The sequence below is a fragment of the Sinocyclocheilus grahami genome, unplaced genomic scaffold (assembly GCF_001515645.1).
Source record: "Sinocyclocheilus grahami isolate Dianchi unplaced genomic scaffold, SAMN03320097.WGS_v1.1 scaffold1528.1, whole genome shotgun sequence".
NCBI lineage: Eukaryota > Metazoa > Chordata > Actinopteri > Cypriniformes > Cyprinidae > Sinocyclocheilus > Sinocyclocheilus grahami.
Genome location: NW_015506707.1, coordinates 54,239 through 69,383, shown reverse-complemented (window position 1 = coordinate 69,383; position 15,145 = coordinate 54,239). Strand labels below are relative to the sequence as shown.

General features: G+C 33.4%; 1 long non-coding RNA gene across 1 annotated transcript in view; it reads left to right on the top strand.

Annotated features, from left to right (window-relative positions):
* The window catches only part of LOC107570973 (uncharacterized), a 20,596-nt gene extending 11,988 nt beyond the window's left edge, over positions 1–8,608 (top strand). The window contains exons 3-4 of the long non-coding RNA XR_001607117.1: positions 5,518–5,529; positions 8,598–8,608. This is a non-coding gene — a long non-coding RNA (uncharacterized lncRNA). The remainder of the gene's footprint in view (positions 1–5,517; positions 5,530–8,597) is intronic.
* Positions 8,609–15,145: the final 6,537 nt, after the last annotated feature.

Below are 15,145 nucleotides of genomic sequence, written 5' to 3'. Positions count from 1 at the left end.
CACTACACTATACTATACTATACTATACTACACTGTACTGTACTATACTACACTACACTACACTACACTACACTATACTACACTGTACTGTACTATACTACACTATACTATACTATACTACACTGTACTGTACTATTCTACACTACACTACACTACACTATACTATACTATACTACACTGTACTGTACTATACTACACTATACTATAGTTCTGTATACTATTATAGTTCTTATTAATATTTTGAATTAGCCGTTAATTTTATTCTTTGTTTTCATTTAAATTTTAGTTACATAATTCGTAATTTTCATATGTGCTTTTGCCATTTATTTATTTATTTACTTACTTATTTCAGTTAGTTTTACTTTTATTATTTTGCTTTTAGTTAGTAATTTTAGTGCTTCAACTTAAATTAAATGAAAATATCTGAACTAGCTTCAACTCTAAATGAAATATAAACTCAAACTTGCGATATATAAACTCTAAATTAAATATAAACTCAAAATTGCGATATATAAACTCTAAATGAAATGTAAACTCAAACTTGTGATATATAAACTCTAAATTAAATTTAAACTCAAAATTGTGAGATATAAACTCTAAATTAAATATAAACTCTAAATTGCGATATATAAATTCTAAATTAAATATAAACTCAAAATTGTGATATATAAATTCTAAATTAAATATAAACTCAAAATTTTGAGGGAAAAAAAAGTAAAAATTGTAAGACAAAAAGTCACGATTGTGAATCGTGAGAAACACAGTCCGAATTGTGAGATGGAAATTCGCTCTTATCTATTTTATGTTTTATTTCATAGCTGTAATGGGTTTCCATTGCATGGTAAAGATCCTGAACGGTTTTTGCAGTGTATTAAAATGCATTTTGTGTGATAGATTTCTTTATTATGTTTTCTCTCTCTCTCTTCACGTGTTGTTTTCCATCCTGGTTGTTCCTCCTGTTTCCTTGTCATCTTGTTTCTCTGGTAAACTGTGTCTCATGCTGTGACAGGTTCCCTAATGAGACTCACACACTAACGAGCCTCATTCTGCTCCGGAATATTAATTATTTCAGAAAACCTGCTATAATTATACATTCCGCAGCAGGGTAATAAAATTCCTGCTTAACGCAAAGAGAGCGACGTGCTCGCAGTGAACACCATTTTAACATCTGCCCGTTATTACTCCGTTTTGAATTGAATTTCCTGCACAATATAATATTTGGAAATTTATGAATGCATTCAAATGAATTATATGCATTTTTCACTCTACCAACATACAGAAGTACTTGCATATTGCAAAGTATTTACTCTATCTTTCCTACTAATTTAAAAAGGAATTTGCATGTAAAGCATTAATGCAGTATGCAATGATTTGTCAGTCAAACCGTAGTGTGCAATGTTGTCGTCAAATGACCTCATTAAGTTGCTTGTTTATTTCAGTGGGTGGAATCCAGTTATCATAACAAACAAGTAGTTATTTGTCATTTTTATTCAATTGTGTGGAACTTTTGGCAGTCTGATCACCTAACGAGTCAATTAGAGAGATGTTAGTCAAATGCAATGCACTGTGGGGTATATTATTGTGTGAAGTGTGAACTAGTAGCGTGCATACTATGCACAGTATTCTCTAGAAATAATACGGATTCATATCTGTGTTTTTGTGTTAGTACATCAATAATGCACCCAACCTTGTTTTCCCCTTAGTAACTATAAGCAGAAGTAGGACAGAACATATGAATCAATCCCACTCGAACACGTCTCTACATCTGCAGCCTTTCACCTGATTACTGTCTGCTCTGAGATCAGGTAAATAAATAGTCTCACCCCGCTTCTGCCTGTCAGTCTCTCGTCCAGCACTGAGCTAATGGGCCGTTGAGTCTATATGAGTTTGTGATTATGCTGACGGGCCGCTGAAGCCTCTTCGGTAAACACGAGCGTAGAGGCGTTATGGGCTAATTTGATGCCGACACACGTTTTTTTTTACACTCTGAGGAACACGATGTGAAATTATACTCATGCACCTCTCGGTGATGTGAAATGCATCAGGTAGTCGTGTTGATTTTTAAAAATCGCAGTCTCAATCATCATTGGATTGCATTGCATTGTTTGCATCATTTCAATTATTGGAGATATAGAGTGACGACTGATATTTAGATCATTTTATGTCAGTATCTGCTGTACTGTTATAAAGATCTCACTGATTTACATTACAAGCATCAGAATTAGCTAATTGATTTGCAAATTAGAAATATCTTTTTTTTAACTTAGTTTGAGTCACTCTTTTTTTCCCCTCTATATCCTCACTATATCAGACTGAATGAGACATAAAAGAATGATGGATTAGATTTTGTCTAAAAGGTCCAATAAACTGTTCCATTTCAAAATCTTATTTTTTTTTTCTGAGTGTTATTTCACATTTACAGGGTTAAAATTTGTAATGCACGTTTGTAGATAGTTATTTTTTTCTCTGAAGTTCACTAATAATATTAACTGAATAATATTTTTTGCATCATTCCTATAGCTTAAAAGTAAAGCATGGCGCGTGTAACGCCAAGGTCATGGGTTCGATTCCCATGGAATGCACGCTTTAGATAAAGGCATTAGCCAAATGCATATACAGTATGTAAATGCAAAAACATCATCATTTTGTTTTTCCAACCATTCATTGTACTATCAAACAGGCTGTATGTAAAGGAGAATGTGTTCACGATCTGTGCTTCTCTCTCTTTCAGCAGGTGTGTCTTTCGTTCTCTCTTCATGGATTGTAAGATGGTGGATATTCTTCGTGGCCGCAGGAGGTTGCGGGTGTCCTTCTGTAAGCCGGCCTGCTCTTTCTGGTTTCTGCTGCTGTTTGGGATCGGAGGACTCGTTCTCTTCATCCACCTGCAGGATCTGCCCGATATGGTGCTTCAACAGGCTCCAGGTAGGAAGAAACGGTCACTTATGATCAACTGTTAACACGTAGAATGAATTCAGACCGTGATAGATCACGTGAGCCGTTCATTCCCAAGCTTTCATTGTGTTTTGGAGAAGTTTATAGCTTTTGGCTTTGAACTGCAGGAGAAAATGAATGTGGTTTGTGGCTTTTATGTGTATTTTAGGCTGCACGCAGGGTCTGAAGTGAACTTGTGAATTGAGAAAATAGTACTGTAAATATATTTTGCCAGCCGTGAAACTCTATTTTATATTGTTGCATTAAAAATGCATACATTTTTGTTTCTCAGAAGGAGTTATCTAGCTGTTTTGTCCTGCAGATTTAGCGCTGTGTCACTCATAAACCAGCCTGTGTCTCTGCGCAGCACCATCTGTCACAGAAACATCCACAACCATCCTGATTTTGCTCTTATTTTCGGTTTTTAGGGAAGAATGTGTCACCACAGAGAATTTTTATCCTTGTAAAGCTTGACGTATGAAGCAATAGTCAGAATAGTCAGTTTATTGGACCTTCTGAAAAAAATAAAAAGTGTGAATGTGTTTTTATTGAGTATCATATTTGATCCATCAGGCTTTTATGGCTCATATAGTCTGATATAGTGAGAATATGGAGGGGAAAAAAACAGCCACATTTTATTCACAGACTCAAACTGAGCATAAATATGCAATTTGCTGCAGATGCTGATATTTGATATGATGAAATTCTGAAGCTTGTAATGTAAATCAGTGAGATCTTTATAACAGTACAGCAGATACTGACATAAAATGTTATGAATATCAGTCGTCGCTCTATATCTCCAATATTATGTCTTAGTAAAATGAGATTGAAATGATCCAAACATATAATGCAATGCAATCCAATGCTGATTGAGAGATGAAGAAATAAACGTGAGATGTTCTGGAGGCTTGTGAAGATCATTCCTCCGCTGAGGAACAGTGAAAGTAAAGCTTCTGGAAACAAACGCTCCTCAAAAGATCCTGAGGATCAGATTTGAGACTCTAAAACATGATTGATGGAGAATCAAGTAAAGCTGAGCTGCTTCAGTCCAGTGAGTGTTCATCTGGAGATATTACTGCAGTTATTCTGACCTTTACTTGATCAAAATCAGTCAAGATTTGACAGCAGGAAGACACGTGAAGCTCCAGCTGAAGCTGGACGTTTGTACAATTACACTAAAAGAGCTTTAACTGGATAAAAAAACTCTAAACTCTCAATCAGACGACAGAAGGTGTGCAGTAGATTGTGTGCGACAGGTTTAACAGCAAAGTTTGATCATTTGAGGCTTTAGAAATGTGTGCAGCCAGTAGACTTTATAGGGTTAAAGTCTTTCTAACTTAAAAGAGTGATAATAATTGTTCAACTGATGCACATTGATTTGTTTTGCTTCAGATCATGATGCCGAGCAAACAGGCCAGAAACATTTTGTTTACTCTACAAAGCACATTTGACTTTTCATGGTGTTTGTCAAGCGTTGATTTCGGATCCGTGTTGCATATGGAGCACTTTGGTGTTGGCGAGAGGCTTTAGGTGCGTGTGCAGATGTCTAATAAACAACACAAACAACAGGATAATTGTTCAGATTTCAATAAAATGCATGAATAGATGCATTAGCTGACTCTCTGGAATACTTGATTGTGATTGACACCTGCTGTATGGATCCGCGTTTGTGCTTTGTGTGCTTTGTTTTGAAAAAAACAGGCTCTTTTACAGTTACAGTATCTGCTAATACTCACATGAAGTGCATTTCTGTTTTTAACACTTTATTGGGCAAATTCAGAAGAATCGAATAATTAATCATAATGAATCTCGTGATTTTGGGCAGTTTTGTGATTAAGATTCAGTGTTATTTTAGTGTAGTTTTTAATTCATATTTTTATGTTTTTCATTTAGATTTTAAAGTTTTAGTAATTTTTTTGTATGTTTTTATCATTTTTAGCAGTTGTCTATATAGTTAAAATTTTTATTTTAGTTATTTTACTATATTAAGTTAAACGAAATCAAAATGAGAAATGTTGCTTTGGCAGCTGCCTTAAAATAAGTTTAAGGTGTTTTTATATATTTTATTTTATTTCAGTTAATGCTTATTTTATTTCAATTAACAAATTAATTTTATATGGTTTGGTATCTTGTGATTTTTCATTTCAGCCGTGTGTCAGTGTCATTAAGATATAGTTTTTATTAATATTTTGAATTAGTTTTCATTTTTATATTTTCCTTTTTTAATTTTTACTTTAGTTACATTTTTTATCATTTTGTTGTGAGATTTAGTAATATATATATATATATATATATATATATTGGTATTTTTCTATTCTCTATTTTCATTTTCATTTTAGTTCAAATAATTTTTTGTGAGTTTTTGTCATTGTCATTATTGGATAACGAAAATCTTTTTTAAGGTTTCAGTTTTAGTTAAATATAATAACCCTCTTAATATTATGTTTAATTTGTTTCTGAATACGAATAAAAAAAATTTTTTTAAGAAGTGGTGCAGTTTGAGAAATAAAACAGACCCAAATGAGTCATTCAATAAGAGTTTAGAGCTATAAAATGAATGTGGATCAGTTCAGATCATTTGATGAGAAATGTCTCATAGTTAAAGTTCATATTGAGATCTCTGAATTTTGATTGCACACTTTCCAAGTTTGAGATCTGTGGAAACTCTAGAGGAGAAACATCTGAGAAGCAGGCGATTTCTTTATTTTCGGTCTTATTATCTGTTTAGGAGAAACAACTCAGAAATAAAGTCTCATTTCTGGATTTTCCTTTATATGAGTGTGTTTTTATTCTTGTCAGTTTTTAGAAATCACTCAGAACTGAATGAAGCGGTAACAGTGTCACATTAGGCAACTGTTTTAGCTGTGATAAATATATTTAGCAGTGTTAACATATTTAATTCATCTTTGGCAGTCCTCATATACTCTTAAAAATAAAGGTGCTTCATGATGCCATAGAAGAACCTTTTTGTCTAAATGGTTCCATAAAGAACCTTTAACATCTGAAGAACCTTTCTGTTTCACAAAAGCTTCTTTCTGGCGAAATAAGGTTCTTGAGATTATAAAAAGGTAAGAAAGAGATGGTTCTTTAAAGAAGCTTTGACTGAATGGTTCTTTGTGGAACCAAACATGGTTCTTCTATGGCATCGCTTGAAGAACCTTCTGAAGCACCTTTATTTTTAAGAGTGTATATTCCGGTCATGTGACTTTTGCATGATTTCATTCGGCTCATTTGGTTTTCCTCAGAGACTTGAACTGAAAAGGCATTTTCTTTGATATTATTTTCAAACAAAACATGTTTTTCAATAAAGAAAGAGAAAAGGATTATCCTGAAGTGCTCAGAGGATTGCAAAGCCGCTCTCAGCTGGAGCTCAGGAACGCCGCAGTCTTTCTGTTGCTGAACTGGATCAGATGCAGGGAATGAAGGTTATATAAAAGCGTTGCGGCTGAACTCCAGCGGTTCTGTGGCTGCTTCCTGAACTCTTCTGTGCTGTAGATCTAATGCTGAAGAAACTGTAGTTCAACTCAATGCATATTTGCATGTCTGGGTCAAAAAGACTGTTTAATGTTTTGGAAATAAGTCTCTTCTGCTTGCCAAGGCTGCATTTAATTAAAAATAATGAAATATTATTACAATGTAAAATAGCTCTTTTCTATGTGAATATATTATAAAATGTAATTTATTTCTGTGATGTGCAGCTGTATTTTCAGCATCATTCCTCCAGTCTTCAGTGTCACATGATCTTCAGAAATCAGTATAATATGCTGATTTGCTGCTCAAGAAACATTTCTGATTATTATCAATGTTGAAAACAGTTGTGCTGCCGAATATTTCTGTGGAAACCGTGATGCATTTATTTTTCAGGATTTACAGATGAACAGAACGTTTAAAAGAACTGCATTAAAAAAAAATATATATAAATCTTTTGTAACATTATATATGTCTTTACTGTCACTTTTGATCAATGTAATGCATCCTTGATTAATAAAAGTATTAATTTCTTTAAAAAAAACAATCTTATTATCAATGTTGAAAACAGTTGTGCTGCCGAATATTTCTGTGGAAACCGTGATGCATTTATTTTTCAGGATTTACAGATGAACAGAACGTTTAAAAGAACTGCATTAAAAAAAAATATATATAAATCTTTTGTAACATTATATATGTCTTTACTGTCACTTTTGATCAATGTAATGCATTCTTGATTAATAAAAGTATTAATTTCTTTAAAAAAAACAATATTACGACCCAGTAATGTAATGATATGTAAAGCATGTAATGATATATCCAAACCAAACAATTCACTAAAATGAATTTGCTTTCTCAACATTACTTGAGAGAGAGATTTGTAGTGTTTTGTCACATTACACTACTGTCACACACTGATTCTGTCAAACACTGATTAGTAGTGTATAGTGCCATTATATTCATTTGTTTGCCATATTTAGTTCATTTGGCTCATTGTACTGAACCACACAGCATCAGAGCAGGGAGTGAAGCTTTTACTCTCATTGTTTCTGTTCAAATAATTGTTTAAGGACAATCGAGGAATCCTCTGTGAATCGCCATGGGAACGTTGTCGCTCGCGGTGCCGGCGACAGAGATGAATTACCCACAGAAATTGGGAGCAGGGAGCGTTTCCAGAGCGTTGTGGGTTAAAAGCGATTTCTCGGCCTCAGCAGGAGTCGTGGCCTTTTCAAGCACAGAGAGATGTTTCATTGCTGCGAATTGCTTTCATTGAACTTCGTTCTTAGAGCGCTCGGATTCATCTCCGCCAACAAAACACAGCCTCCCCGGCCTCATAAGTTCAAATGCTTTCTCTAACAGCTCTGTTAGCGGCAGAGGCGCTCTTGAGGGACGGATCGCATGGCGCTAATCAGGAGAGCCGGCTCTTGTGCGCCGCTCAGGTGTCGGGATCAACCACAGCCAATCAGAATCCACTCCAGCGCTGAATGAGATTGCTTTCATGCAGGCGCTGCCGTGGACCTCCTGACATCCAGGGAGCACAATAGCATCAGCCGTCTAAACACAACGGCCCTGAGAGATGCGCCGAGATTACAGCCGCATCTCTGGAGGAATCTGAGCGAGTTACGAGACTTAATTAAAGGAGGAGAGCTGAAGTCAGACGACAACTGTGTGTGACGAACAGATTCTTACCAGTAGAGTTATTCAGAATGAAATGGGCACTAATAGAAGAGGAAGCTTCGTGCAAACATTCGTCAGTGATCTTGAGTCCAGCCTAACAGGTTTTCACACAGAGCTCACGTTTCACATGATTACTGAACACAAGCGTCTTTATGCTTTACTGCAGGACTTCTTTCTACCTTCCCATTCTTATTTCTCTCTCTCTTTCTCTCTCTCCTGCTCTAATCATCATTCAGGGACTTGTATTGACTTTCCTCGGATACAACCTTGTAATCCTCCGAGACGCTCTGTTTACTTCTGATCTGTGCATAAAACACTACAAATTGGACAAAAGACAGCTTTCTTTACTTGAAACAGCTCCGCAATTAAATCCTGGCCATGCGAGAAAAACCCCATGACGCGAGCCTGAGGTGTGCTAATAACCCATCAGCTGCTTCACCACGGTGTGAGGAATCACCAATCAGAGAGATTTGGGTTTTTAGGTTTCATTTCTGTGCGAACGGCACTAACTTACCCATGAGAGGCGACTGTAAACACAGCTAGACAAACAGAGAGAGTTTAACTGTAATCAGACGAGACAGAAGTGATGCTGATTTGCTGCTCGAGAAATATTTCTGATTATTATCAATGTTGAAAACAGTTGTGCTGACCAATAGTTTCATAGAAACTGTGATACATTTTATTTTTCAGGATTCCCAGATGAATAGAAAGTTCAAAGGAATGGCATTTCTTTGAAATATAAATCTTTTGTAACATTATAAATGTTTTTACTGTCACTTTTGATCAATGTAATGCCTTATTGCCAGAAAAAAGTTGTAAAAAAAATATATATATATTTTTTTTTTAAATAAATAATAAAATAAAACTGACCCCCAATATTTGATTCTATTAAAAAAAAAAATGTACTCTCACTTTGCTGAATAAAAGTATAAAACTGACTCTGGTTGTGTGTGTATATATTTTAATTCAATGCGTTACTGCTGAAAAGTTTGTAATTTATAAAAAAAAAAAAAAAGACTGACCCCTATATATATATGCAAATAACTCTAAATTTGAGCAAAACTAAATGTGATGCTTTTCTTAGCAAACAGCACTTATATGGTATAAAGATGCTTTTTAGTGCTTTTTAGCCCAATGGAAATGATACAACCTATAATGATCATAATGCTTTTAAAACCAAGCAAAATCTGTTCATTCCACTGAATTACTCTAAATTACTCTTGTTCCAGTGAAATCTCTCATTCTGTCATATTTGAGAAGCATTGCTGTGCTCAGTAATGTGATGCCTCCAAGAATGCAACAGGTTTGTAGTTTGTCTCAGGGTCAAAGGTCAAGGTTTTGGCATTATATAGTCATTTGTATGGAAAAAGAAGGAAGTTCAGGAGAACAGTGTGTGCTGTTGTGAATTTGATCCGTGTCACATCGACTTTCAGTAATCCCTCTAATCATCTGTCTGTGCTTGTGAAACTCGATTGATCCACCTCTTCATGTAATTAAAGCTCACTGATGAGTCAAAGCCGTCCACAGCTGATGCTTCTGTAACGGTTCATTGTCTTTAGTTCCTCTCCTTCCTCATGTGTTTATTCCATTGAACCGGTTTCATTAAACCGGCTCGGCTCGGCTCGGCTCGGCTCCGGTGGAAGGTGCTGGTCTGTAAACACAGACATAAGCAGTTTTGTCCCTATAATGTGAAAACAGCCGCGGTTATTTTAGCAGACGAGTATTGACAGCGACTCCACAAGGTGTGGATAACAAACCCCAGCGTGTACGTGATTAGTTAGTCTTGCCAAGCGTAGCAGAAATCGTATAATTGTTGGAACAGGTCACCGTCTCTTTAAATCTACTAGAAGAGAACAACAGGATCCTTTGCAATTTCCAGTTGCTTTCAATTTGACTTGAAGCTATATTGCTTATATATATATATATATATATATATATTTTTTATATTGCTTATATATATATATATATATATATATATATATATATATATATATATATATATATATATATATATATTTTTTTTTTTACACAGCTTTGTTTTTTAAAAATACATTTTAAATATTTTATTTTATATAAAAATGTATTTATTTTGTTTTTGTTTGAAGCCACTAGTACTATTGAGGATTGAATGACAAACATTACAAATGATTACAATCAAGAACAGTAATCGTGTTATACAATTGTATTAAGTAAACATGTCGATATTTAACAGATGAACCAGCTTTCTTTGTTGAAAAAGCATGTCGCTTTCTGAAATAATTGATTTTTTGTCAAGGGTAATTGAATCTGATGTTCCAATCAATCAGATCAAAATGAGACGAGAGTTACCAGCTTCAGGCATCATGTACAGTAATGAATTCAGCATTATAATTGAAGGGTAATTTACATGAAATACTATGGAGAAGTTGAAGTGCTAAACGTGCTAATTTGTGCTGATTAGTTTATATTTATTATAAAATCCAAATTATTACACTTTTTTTTAATTTAATATATTCATGTCACTCTACCTGTGTTATACTTTTATTATTTAATTTTATTTAATTTAATTTTATTTTATTTTATTTAATTTAATTTAATTTATTTTATTTTATTTTATTTTATTTTATTTTATTTTATTTTATTTTATTTTATTTTATTTTATTTTATTTTATTTTATTTTATTTTATTTTATTTTATTTTATTTTATTTTATTTTATTTTATTTTATTTTATTTTATTTTATTTTATTTTATTTTATTTTATTTTATTTTATTTTATTTTATTTTATTTTATTTTATTTTATTTTATTTTATTTTATTTTATTTTATTTTATTTTATTTTATTTTATTTTATTTTATTTTATTTTATTTTATTTTATTTTATTTTATTTTATTTTATTTTATTTTATTTTATTTTATTTTATTTTATTTTATTTTATTTTATTTTATTTTATTTTATTTTATTTTATTTTATTTTATTTTATTTTATTTTATTTTATTTTATTTTATTTTATTTTATTTTATTTTATTTTATTTTATTTTATTTTATTTTATTTTATTTTATTTTATTTTATTTTATTTTATTTTATTTTATTTTATTTTATTTTATTTTATTTTATTTTATTTTATTTTATTTTATTTTATTTTATTTTATTTTATTTTATTTTATTTTATTTTATTTTATTTTATTTTATTTTATTTTATTTTATTTTATTTTATTTTATTTTATTTTATTTTATTTTATTTTATTTTATTTTATTTTATTTTATTTTATTTTATTTTATTTTATTTTATTTTATTTTATTTTATTTTATTTTATTTTATTTTATTTTATTCCAAATAATATACCCAGCACTGTACATAATCTAATCCGAACATCAAAATTAAATAAAAATGCAGCAAAAAATGAACAGGAACACTTGATCAGAACTCGTTTTGTACCATTCCGATGAAGTTACAATTAAAAACAATTCAAAACTCTTTTTTTTTCGGTCTAAAATGATCAAACAACATTTCTCAACATCACAACTGCATTTCACGTTGACTTTAAAGCATGAGGGTCTCCATGGCTTGTGTTTGGGATTTATTGGGTTGCAATCAAGCAGTTTAAAATCAACCTGTGGCTCTAAAGGAGTCTGAAGCTCACAGCTGTGTCCTGCTCTTACAGCTTTTTGTGGACAAATGCCACTCAACACGTCCCATCTGCCCTCAATACATTCAATCAGCCGCTCGCTGGGCCACTCCCATCCTCCACACAAACCCCCGCTAGATAATAACTCCACTCTAATACTGTCTGAATCTGAATCTGACAACAGGATCGAGTCTTACTGTGAACATGTGCATTAGAGTTCATCACAGTCAGTCTGGCGGCCGAAAACAGAGACGTGGAGATTGCAGTAACTTAAACGTGATTTTGCATGACAGATTCTGGATAAAAGACTTCATTGAGACAGACGGGTGTGGAACACAGAATAGGGCACTTTGCACATTACAGAATACTTTGCGTTTAATGATAGTGCATCACGAAGATGTCAGGGTAAAAAATACAAGGATTTGCGGAAATAAATGTCCTTCATTTGAGTAAATGTGGAGACAATTTTAACTTTAGCTTCTTATTTTAGCCAAGAGCTGTCCATTTAGACGGTCTGATAATAAGTAAAATAACCAACCAATTTGCTTTTTTTTTTTACATGCCATTTTGGAGCGTGTGCTTTTTTGAAATCGGATATTCAGTAACCCTTAGTGAAGTTAGGATGACATTAACAAGCTTTAAAACTTGAATGAATTTAGTGACTTCAATGAAAATATCCAGTGTTCAAGACTTGTCTTACTTTCATGGGAATATGTACTTTTTCATTTAATTTAATTTAATTTATTTATTTATTTTTTATTTTTATTTTTTATGGGCAAAACTTACAATGATTCTTGTCTGAGTAAACACAACTGATACAGTTATTATTATTATTATTATTATTATTACTATTGTGAATAAATATATCCTTGCTTGCATTGTTATTCACAACAAAGCAAGCTGTTATATTGTGAATTTAATTATTAATAATTATTTGTGAGCCAAACGTTTGTGACCAGTTCTGTGCTTCACAGACTCTAATTTTTATTTAATTTATTAACTTACATTTTTAACCAAATTTCACATTCATAAATGCTAGTGTAAAAAAACCCAACTAGTGTATTAAAAACCGCCTCAGGTTACGTATGTAACCATGGTTCCCTGAGTAGGGAACGAGACACTGCGTCCTCTAGGTTTCCCCATAGCGACCCCTAGAGGACGCTGTTCAAAGTTCCCATGAAAGGGAACATCTCAGGTTACGTATGTAACCATGGTTCCCTGAGTAGGGATTGACACACTGCGTCCTCTAGGGGTCGCTATGGGGAAACCTAGAGGACGCAGTTCGAAGTTCCCATGAAAGGGAACCAATGTTATGGTTTAGTTGACTGAAGTTAGGCTGTACATAGACAGTATTAGAATCTCTCTGAATAAAAAAGCTATAAAGACTCCAAAAGCTCTGCTCTACAAATTATTTATTTGATAAGTATTTTATTTGAATTTTGAAAGGCCATTGTTGTGTGCATTGTGCATCGGACAAGCAGATAAATACTTGGCACGATTACAGCATTGCTGATAATAAATCCAGTACTTGAAACTGCATGTTTGCGGTATATTTTTAAAGAGTTTCAGAATGCAATCTAGTGAGAGTATAGTGAGGGTCTGATGTTTCGGAGAACGTTTGGAGCAGGTTTCTGTCCAGGGCAGGAGGTGTTCTGAATGTAAACTCATTCACTTTGACAGGGTCCCGGCTGCTTCCGTCCCCTGTGGGCCGCTGTCTTCCTAACGAGACGTTCTGTCGTCTACAGAACGACCAATTAATCAGCTGCAGACCGGCTGTTAGAGAGCATTAAAGGGTCGTATTATGAGAAAAAACTTTGATCTTTTGAATTAACAGTTTGATTTACTGTGTAAACATTGCAGTTTCCTCCTCATTCCAAAAAGAGCATCTGATCTGGATCATTTCAGCTGCATGTTCCTGATGGTTTTATGAATCTCTCACAGTGTGATGCAGCTTTAATAAGAGCTGATAAAAACTGCATTAGATTGGACAGCAGATACACAGCAAAAGCATGTGATGAGTGTTTGCATGAGCTGTTTTTGCTTTAAGGCTTCAGATTTGGGCGAGGATCAGATCGAGGAAAGGCTCCATCTCAGTTCATGAGTGTGAATTTGAATTGAATTGGCCACAACACATGGGATGATGAACTGGATTTTGTATTGGAATGACAGGAAGAAGAGTTTACTAGAAATCCAGCAGAATTTCATTAGTACAACACAACAACAAAATGTGTAAAAACTGATTTTTCAATCTTCTCAAGCTGCGTGTTGTTCAGTTTCATTATGAAGACTTTCGGGGAAAGTAGAGCATTCTGGGAAATGAAGTGTTTTATATATGTATGTTGCACATTTTATTATTTCATTATTATTTATAATTTATATAAATTACATTTTGAATAAAATATATACATAAAATATGAATAAATAATAAAGCAATATTTTTATTAATGATATTATGTAATGTTATTATATATAATATTATTTATTTTGTTATTTTTAATTCTTATCTATTTATTCAGATTTTCATATATATAAATGATTTATACATTGTTTTAGTGAAATGTTCATCTATATATTGCATTTATACATTTTAAAAAAAGAAATATATTATTTCTTTAGTTATTAGTATTTCTTACTTATGCTGGTTTATTCTTATTTATTTATTCAAATGTTCATATATCTTATTCACTCACCATTATTAAATTGATAAAAATTAATATTTTTGGCTATTCAATTTTTAAGTTACATGTAATGATTGTGGAAATAGCCTGCTACATGTACAATGTACATGTTGAAATGTAAGGGCAATTCACACTGAAAAAGAAATGTGTTATTAAAAACTACACTTAAATCCTGATATTAACCGAGCGCAGACGCCCACTTCTGAGAGCAAACACACCGACAGGGTTTGACTTGAATTTTAGGAAGCTGTGTGTATTTTAAAGATCTCCAGCATGTTTTGGGGGGGTTTTGAGGTTGTTTTGTCAGATGTAGAAAAGGCTCACAGGAGGAAAGCGCAGGCAGAGCAGGTAAACAGGTTTGAGCATCACAACACCCTGAGAGCCTGTTCATAACGCTGCTGGAAGAGTCGCATAACCACCGGTCTGTCTGTCTGTCTGTCTGTCTCTCCTTTGAGGCTGCCGTAGATTTCCAGAGTTGGCCTGCCTGTCAGGAAACTTCTGTCAGTGTGGCAGGTGCCCACGAAAAACACAAAGTTAGTGCGCTTGTCTTTAGCGAGGAGACCCTTCAGAGCGCTCATTTTCCAGTGATATGAGACCGAGACCGGTGCACCTCCCCACAGACTCGAGCCAGCAACAACACAGCTGAGGATGAAAGCATGTGCGTGTTTGTGTGCATGACAGAAGCGTCGGCACGTAACGCATCCTCCTCTCCGCTTTGAAAGGAATCTGTGCGGCGGAACAGACGTGGATCGAGCCTAATGAGCAGACGACGCGAGCAGATAC